The sequence below is a fragment of the Marmota flaviventris genome, chromosome 14 (assembly GCF_047511675.1).
Source record: "Marmota flaviventris isolate mMarFla1 chromosome 14, mMarFla1.hap1, whole genome shotgun sequence".
NCBI lineage: Eukaryota > Metazoa > Chordata > Mammalia > Rodentia > Sciuridae > Marmota > Marmota flaviventris.
Genome location: NC_092511.1, coordinates 13,021,271 through 13,031,022, shown reverse-complemented (window position 1 = coordinate 13,031,022; position 9,752 = coordinate 13,021,271).

The following is a 9,752-nucleotide window of genomic DNA, read 5'->3' as shown; positions in this document are numbered from 1 at the left end:
ATCCTTGTAATCACATCACAGGAGGAAATGTCCAACATGATAGCTTGAAAGGATCAAAGAACTCTGCTGGGGTAGATAAGAAAGCAAAGTGAAATCACATAAATTCTTCATATTTTTGTTCTATATTTGAATAATTAATTTCTTAAATAACATACAGAAATTCTGCCCCTGTATACCATTCCTATTCTATGCATGATACGAAGGTGGTGGAAGACACAACATTTTGGACCCAGTAAAGGCTTCTTAATACCCAGGAGAGTGATCAGATGTTTTGTGTAAGTCATGTTCTGCTTTCTGTAGACTTGCATTATTATCTCAAGGTTTGTGAGTCACACAGAAATACACTTTTCAGGGGTACAGCCAGTCAGCTTGTGTATGTGTAGGGGAGGGTACATGGAGCAGAATCAACCTAAAACTAATCAGTTAATTATCCATCATAAGCACACGAAGCACACAGTGGAGTGTTTCATGACCTTCTAGGAATTGACAGGGCTTGTCTGCTGGGAGACATGTCGGGGTAGATAGAGTCCCCAGTTCATGAGCAATGGAAGGCAAAGACTGGAGCCAATTTATTACTCACTTTAGGAGGTAAACCAGTTGCTGCTATGCTGGAGCAAAGAAAATGAAAGATAAGAATATGAAAATTATAATTTGTTAAAAGAATTGGATACCCCTGGAAATGTTAGCAACTGACAATGTGACCATGGTAAGTCACTTCCTTTCTCTGGGCTTCTCCTTAGAAAAAGAGGAGAGGAGAGAAGGGAAGGTGAGATAAAAAGAGAAAAGAAAAAAAAAATTGTTTTCCCTCGGTGGTGGCAAGACACCTTCCACTTACAAAAATGTGTGACTTTGAAACTGCTGCCCATGTGCCTTAGAGACAGTGAGTTTGTTTTTATGTGCAGCCCACTTCTCTCATTGCTAGTGGTAGAGGATTGCCAAGAACAGAGTCTAAATGGACACTTTGAAGTGTGAGGAGTAAAGATTTGTTTCCAGGATGTAGGCTCCCTATTTACCTCTCTTATTGTTTCTTTTGCTGAGAAAAAACTTTTTAGTTTGAGTAAGTCCCATTTGTTGATTCTAGTTATTAACTCTTGTGCTGTGGGTGTCCTAGATAGAGCCCTAATATCCAGAGTATACAAAGAACTCAAAAAATTAGACAATAAGATAACAAATAACCCAATCAACAAATGGGCCAAGGGCCTGAACAGACACTTCTCAGAGGAGGACATACAATCAATCAACAAGTACATGAAAAAGTGCTCACCATCTCTAGCAGTCAGAGAAATGCAAATCAAAACCACCCTAAGATACCATCTCACTCCAGTAAGATTGGCAGCCATTATGAAGTCAAACAACAACAAGTGCTGGTGAGGATGTGGGGAAAAGGGTACATTTGTACATTGCTGGTGGGACTGCAAATTGGTGCAGCCAATTTGGAAAGCAGTATGGAGATTTCTTGGAAAGCTGGGAATGGAACTACCATTTGACCCAGCTATTCCCCTTCTCGGTCTATTCCCTAAAGACCTAAAAAGAGCATGCTACAGGGACACTGCTACATCGATGTTCATAGCAGCACAATTCACAATAGCAAGACTGTGGAACCAACCTAGATGCCCTTCAATAGATGAATGGATAAAAAAAATGTGGCATTTATACACAATGGAGTATTACTCTGCATTAAAAAATGACAAAATCATAGAATTTGCAGGGAAATGGATGGCATTAGAGCAGATTATGCTAAGTGAAGCTAGCCAATCCCTAAAAAACAAATGCCAAATGTCTTCTTTGATATAAGGAGAGTAACTAAGAACAGAGTAGGGTTGAAGAGCATGAGAAGAAGATTAACATTAAACAGGGATGAGAGGTGGGAGGGAAAGGGAGAGAGAAGGGAAATTGCATGGAAATGGAAGGAGACCCTCAGGGTTATACAAAAGTACATACAAGAGGAAGTGAGGGGAAAGGGAAAAATAATACAAGGGGGACAAATGAATGACAGTAGAGGGGCAGAGAGAGAAGAGGGGAGGGGAGGGGAGGGGAGGGGGGATAGTAGAGGATAGGAAAGGCAGAACACAACAGACACTAGTATGGCAATATGTAAATCAATGGATGTGTAACTGATGTGATTCTGCAATCTGTTTATGGGGTAAAAATGGGAGTTCATAACCCACTTGAATCAAAGTGTGAAATATGATATATCAAGAACTATGTAATGTTTTGAACAACCAACAATAAAATATAAATAAATGGACACTTTGACTCAGAATAGTTAGTTCTCAAATAAGTGGGAGGTTTTACTTTGCAAATGTAGTAGGGTTGATTTAATTATCCTAAAACGGAAGATAGGAGTGGCAAAAATTGTCTGGATGAGAAACAGAGTTCAAGTAAAGGATAAGAAAATGTAAAGGAAAAACTCCAACCACTGTTTCATCCTCCAGACGCTGGTCTATTGGTGGATCTGTCCAAGGATCCACCATCTCTTATAATTTGGGTGCAACATTCTGTGTCAGGATTTCGTCAAACACTTGACATGTCAACGAGACTATAGTTGGGGGCAGGTATGAATCCTGATTCTCTTTGGTTCCAGCTCTGTACCTGGAGAAATCACTGTCTCTGAGCCTCCAATGTCTTATCTGTTTATGTGTAGTGGCAGTTACTTAAGAGATTTGGGGAGAAACAGCCTAAACATGTGTGAGCTCTACCATAGTGTTTGACATTAATTCTGATACTAGTGTGCTAGTGAGCTTTCTGTTGCCAAAATGAAATACCTGAGAAAATTAAATTATAAGGAGAGAAGGTTTATTTTGGCTTACACTTTTTGAGACTGCAGCCCATAATTGCTGGACCCCGTTGCTTTGGACCTGTAACAAGGCCGAAACGTCATGGCAGGAGTGTGTGGTGGAGCAGAAAGGACAAAGAAAGAAAATGGGGTCTCCTAATCCTCTTCATAGGGCCCCAAATGACCTAATGACCTTCCACTAGGCCCTATCTCCTAAAGGTTCTACCATCTTTCAGTAGCACCACCCTGGGAACCAAGTGTCTTATACTTGGGGCCTTTGGGAGACATTCATCGTCCAAACTACAATAATCTGCAACCTCAAAGTCAAAAAAATATGTGCCTCAAATAATTCTCATGTATTAGTATTAGCCTTTTAAACATCATGATGATTCAAAATACCCATATATGACAGATTTCATTCACAATTTTTTTTTATCAATAAAGGGGGTCCATTGACATAAACAGCAATTTGATTATTGGATTTCCCTTTAGCTGAAAATAATTGAGCTCCCTTTTAAAATACTCTCAATTCATATTTGCATAGTACTTCACAGATCCCAAGACGGTTATCTTACATGACAACCCAATAAAAGAGAGCAGGTATTGCTACCTGTAGGTCATGCATAAGAAATAAAGGTTTGGAAAGGCTAAAGGCCAGGATGGGTCTGAGGCTTAGGTCTCTGGACTCCAATATAGCACTTACATACTAGCTCTACAATAGCTAATTTTCCAGGATGTAGAAAAACAAAGATTAAATGTAATAACCATTTTCCCTGATGTGAAACTAAAGTGGCTTTGTATCCAATAATTTAAATCATAACAATAAATCATCATGCATGTCTACAGACATACACATATTTTACTCTAATATCAGAAGATAAAATAATTTAGTTATTTTTACCTAGACTTTCATTTGAAGATCTTTGTTGAATCATCACGGTGATTTCTTAAGTGACATCTTACTCCGATGCCACATGACAGAGAGTTTATTAGTGACATTTTAGAAGACATGTACTCATTTGCATTAGAAGCTGCTTCAGACCAAGCAAAATTGGAAACAGAATACATCTTCCATAAAAAGAAAGGTCACAATTGGATATTCACCAGAGGGATTTAAATTTTTTAATACCACTGCACAGCTAAGGTGACAGCAGAACGTTGCAGGTGTGAGAAGAAAATAATTCCTTAACCATGCAGAAGCCAGAAAGAAAATGAGCAAATACCTCTGTGGCAAATTGAGGGGGCTTATCACCCTTCTTCACAAGAAAAACAAAGTCATTATTGATTCTGTGATTCTCACAGGCCAGCACACAGCCCTGTTGCCGAAACTCAAAAAGAAAGACAAAATGGTGGCTGGGAGCCACCACTTAAGTCACTTGGGGGCACAGATGACTTATGCATCCTATTCTGCTCTTAGGGTTGAATGTATTGTGATAAACTTACAGATTATTTCTTTGCTGGTTTTTTTTTCTATGTAATATTTTAGTCAGAAACTAAAATTTATCTTCCTTAGCAAAATGATCCTAGAAATGTTTTTTCATCGTTGCTCATATTTGTTTATGCCATATATCACATAATGCAAACTATAATATTGTGATTTACAATAAGATATAAATATTTGCTCTTCATTCCTATTTCCTGGCCTTATCTTGAAAGGTAAGAATGACTGTCCTATGTTAATGAGATGACTGGGGACCCCTAGATAGCTTCAGGCTTGGGAGTTCCTTGCCTGAAAGACTCAGGCCTCAGTAGAGCCCCACCCCCAACCTCTGGGGAAGGGAGAAGGGCTGAGGGTGAGTCAATCACCAATGACCAATGATACAATAAATCAGGCTCAAATAATGAGCCTGATAGAAACCGAGATTAGGACTGGGTTTGAAGAGATTCCAGATAGAGAGTCATGCAGAGATTCCTGGAGGGTGCCATGCCCCAAAGGGGCAGGGGATCCCCACCCCTTTCCAAGGTTCACTCTATCCGTCTCTTCATATGGCTGTTCATCTGTGTCCTTTGTAATGTCCCTCATAATAAAACGAGTACATGTAGGTGTTTCTCTGAGTTCTGTGAGCCACTGGGCAAATTAATTGAATCCAAGGAGGAGTTAGTGGGAGTCCCACTTTATAGCCTGTAGTAAAAACCTGTTTGTCATCAGAACTTGGTGTCAGTTGGATGTCAGAGGGTGTCAGTGGGAAGTCTTAGGAGTCTGAGCCTTTACCTATGGGATTTGACATTGTCTCCATGAAGACAGTGTCAGAATGGAATTAAATGATTGGAGATCAAGGTGGTGTCTGCTGGAGAATTGGTTTTCTCCCCATGCATATTTTAGTGGCCAGAGAGGAAGGGCTCTGTGTTGAGGACCCTGATGACTATTTGAGACAGTAGGAAAAACTCTTTGCATTTTTTTTCCTAAATCTCTATTACAAATGAGGCTAAAAACATTATGCAGCAAAGATGTTTAAAGCTTCACAAGACAAATTAGCAGGTGCTTGCTCTCCTCAATAGGGTCACTAGGAAATCAGGGAACACAATGAGACCCTATCCAAAGCTCATTCTGTAATGACCAGCCTCTGCTGCCAAAAAGAGGAAAACACTCTTACAACGAAATCTAAACCTCAGAGAAGTTATTAAAATGGCTGATGATGGTAAAAGATTGTTGGCTGTCTTGGATGCTTAGAGTCACTAGTCTTTAGGTTTACAGCTTATAACAAGGTCTACAAGAAGGTCCTTTGCCCCTTATTTAGTGAAAACACATAGAATGCAAAATAATGTGAATTTGTCACACTCATGAATAGATCCCATAAGACACGAGGAGTAAAAGTTTGGTAATTATGATTTATAGTTATATTTTGTCTACAAGCTTATGCTAACAAATGGTGAGAGGAAAAATAAAATTTGTGTGCTCATTCACTTTTTAAAGGAGGAATGACATTAAATCTAGAAAGTCAGGATGAATGACCCATTTCAAATTTACTCTGTGAGTTTCTATGGGGGTGATGGTACAGATATTTCCTAAGTGAAAAAAGTGGGCATGAGTGAAATGATACTGTCAGTGGTGAGATTATTTGTAGTTACCTGGAGGAAATAGGAGCTCCAGGAGGCAGCCTGAAACACCTTCCTCCAGCTTCTGTCTCTGCCTCACGTTTGCTACATGACCCTAGATTCCTGCCTAAGGGCTCACATCATTGGCTCATCCATAACCTGGGACTTACTGGCCTCCACCACTGAAGAGGCTGCACTGTTCCTAATTAGAATGACGGGCTGATTCACAGTGGGCAGATTCCACCTCCTTGTTAAGAATTGGACCCTCTGGAAACACTACATCTTCTGTTGAATTCCTCAGCAAATTACATGAATTGTAAAACCCATGCATAGTCTCTGTTTTAATAGAAATTATTCACCTGCTTTATTTATTTGTTAATAAACTAAATTTGTTCTTGCAGATTACAAGTTTCAAGAGGAGAAAAGTCACAAAAGACATGGAGCCTGAGCTCTCTCTTCTTTCCTATAATATTTGTGATTTTTTTTATAAGCCCTACACATTATTCGACAATCCAAATAATATAATCCATAAAAGGAGACAGTGTTACATACATTCTTAACAACTATTGCCAAGAGTTATTTAATAGGTGTCTACCTATAAAATTAAAGGGATTAATAAGTTCAGTAGATAAGAAGGGAATCAGATTGACCAAGGCTACATACTGAGAGGAAATGGGCCTGAGGATGGAGTGGCCACAGGGAGGAAGGAAGCTCAAGATCACAGTCAAGCAAGACATTGGGGTGACACTGTGCAGCAGGTGAATCAATCTCTCTCTTTGTCTCTCCCTTTCTGTCTCTCTCTCTCTCATTCTCTCCCCAAATTCAAGAAGAATCAAAATGAGCTGAGATAAGGCCCTTAAGCCAAAGAATACAAAATATGATGGAAGAAATGAGAATTAGCAGAGAACAAAGTCTTCCTCTGGCCCAGGAGGAAGTGAAAACTCCTACATAGCAACTGCCCAAAGGCTCCTATGTGGGGCCACCATTCAAAGCTGAGCTTGCTTTCCCCTCAGAGGAGACCAAGCCTCTTGTTTGGGATCCACGGAGGAAAAACATGAAAACATGGAACTTGACCTATTTAACCCTGAAAACTTCAGGAATATAAAAACCACGACTGCCTGTGGTCTGCTGCTCCTTGTCCTCCTCAGCATATCCCCACTTCCCTTGAGTTTATACACCCAGGAGAAGGGACAGCAGGGAGGACCCTGGACAGGAAGCTTCAACTTCCACCTGTTATGTGTTCAAGACTAGCTGACAGAGAGGGAAGAGCCCAGCAACACCGCCTCATAATCCCGACCACCTCTTTTCCCCCTTTAACTCTCAGAATTGCTGATCACAGTGTCTCTTTGGTGTGTCAGGAATGGTGTCTCTCCTTGACCACATTTTAGTTGATCTTCTATGAATCTTATTTCCATCTCACCCTCAATTTTTGACTGCTGTGTTCTTCTCTGCATCATCCAATGTTAGCAAGAATCCTATAGACTGGTTTATCCAAAATTCTCCTCACCTCTTATGATTTTTTTTAGTCATTTTCCACCCACTCTTAGTAATTATCCCCTACCCTGCTTAACTACACATTTCCACTTTTCCTTCTTTAGTGTTGATCCCAATCTCTCTCCCCTACTGCAAACCCATTACAGTAGCCCCTCCATTTATTATGATTATGCCGAGTAAAGTCTTTCTGTTTTAACATGTGTCACAGAATTTTCTTTTCTTTAGCATCTCCTTTGCATTAAAGTCCTGACCCTTGGCATTCTCCATGGGAAAAGGGAGCAAAGCCCTTTTCTCGATGGTATAGCCATGGTCCTCATCAGCCCAAAGATCAAGATGTTGCAAATCAAGGCATTTGGATAGCCCAAAATGCAGTTAAGATATTTGGCATTGTTTGGGCCTTTGACTAGAAAACTTCAGATACATCATTTGTTCCTAGCATAGACTTCACTTTTTTAAAGATACCCAAAAGGAAAATTGGAATGTTGAAATATGAAATACTGAAATATGAAACATTGAAATATGAATCTTATCTAAATCTCTGTGCTCAGTGGAATATGGTAGAAATTTATGTAGCGATCTTCCTAAGTACCCTTCTTTTGCCAACAACATGCTTCCAACAACTGTGAACTAAATCCAGGGACTATCATATCCCAAATGATAGATTAAAGAGACATTTTCTCCCTAAACAGATCTGCTACTGTCTTGCAGGGAAATCTCTTGTTCAACAGATTTGTTTATCTGTGGAATAATTATTTACTCTAGGCCAAGCTTCCTCAAAGACCAAAACATATCCTTTCTCGGTGATTCCTATTTTAAAACATGTTGAAGAAAGGGTTCACAGGGATGGGAAGTTAATGAAACTATTCCTATAACACCATAAATCTTCCAAAATGATTGTAATAAATTAAATAGTTAAAACTAGCCTTTCTCAGACAATTAAAATTGTAAGGGTTTTGGAAAAGCATTCTCCCCCTCTATAATCTCTAAGATTCATTCTTAGAGGGAAGTGGTATCAATTTACACTTATGAATAGATAAATTCAGGACTTCACCATTTTATAATCTTATTTAATAAATTATTTCATGCTACCATAATCACAGGACAAGAATAAGCAACATCGTTTAAAATAAAGGAACGAAAATCAGGGAAACTAGAGAAATCCTTCAAATTGTTCTGAACAGCTACAAGTACTCCAAAGGATGAGGCAGGTCCTTTGTAAATTAATCACTCAAGCCTTAGTGGGGCCCCTGAGCTGTGTCAGCACTGAGTTGCATGGGGGTGGTTCACACACAGCACAGTCACCTTTTTTCCATGAACTCACTGAAATCCATAGAGGAACTACAGACTTAGGCAGAAGCCAATGCAGATGTAGTAGGACTGTAGCCCACCACATTTTGAGAATGCTTTAAAAAATAAGAATACCTAGGCACGGTGGTACCAAGTCTGTAATCTCAGTGGCTTGGGAAGAAGATTACAAGTTCAAGGCCAACCTCAGCAACTTAGCGAGGCCTTAAGCAACTTAGTGAGAACTTGTCTCAAAATTTAAAAAAAAAAAAGGGGGGGGGGCTGAGGATGTGACTTATTCATTGAGCACCACTGGGTTCAATCTGTGGTACAAAAAAATAAATAAATAAAAATAAGAATACCAAATTAGATATACTATTGATATCGGTGAACATTTATTAAAACAAGCAAGAAGTGATAACAAATTACAGAATTTTAAAAACTAGTACCATACATTTCAGAAATATTATTACACACTAATTTTATTAAACTATCCAGTGTCTCTATATTTCTCTTACATTTTCTTTATGTAAAGATTTTGTGAAATAATTTATATAATAAGAGCAGAAAGATAATTTTGTCTTTATATTTTATAATTGAACAAAAGTTTTATTAGTTGGTAGATGGATTGCATACACATAACTTCATGTATGATATGTTTGCTGTTTAGAGGATTGCTACAGGTTTGTGCCATAAAAACAAAAATTCTAACATTCTTGAACTTGTAAATTCAAATATTAGAATTCTGATAATTCTTATCAAAAAAGAAAAAAAAATCAATGATGTTCCTTTTATAACTGTTACATTATCATATATATCCCTGACCAAAGAGAATTCTCATTTATGTTGACATCAAGGCAAAGTGATTCCTTGACTTAAAATTGTACACATCAAGTAATGTATCACTCTTGGGGGGTGAGTGCTAATCTAAGATCAGAGCATCCTGTTCCTGTGTGATACAGAAAGCTTCTTTCAATTTTTTTTTTTTTTTTTTTTTTGCTTTCTGAAGACTAACTTCTGGCTCCTCCACTGCAATTTGTTTATTCTGTATACCTGAGCTCCTCATGGGACATTCTCATGACACTTCAACCTCTGGTCCCGCATCTGTGTGCCATGGCACTAGGCAAGACAGCTTGGTGGTCAGGAATGTGCTTCTAGAACT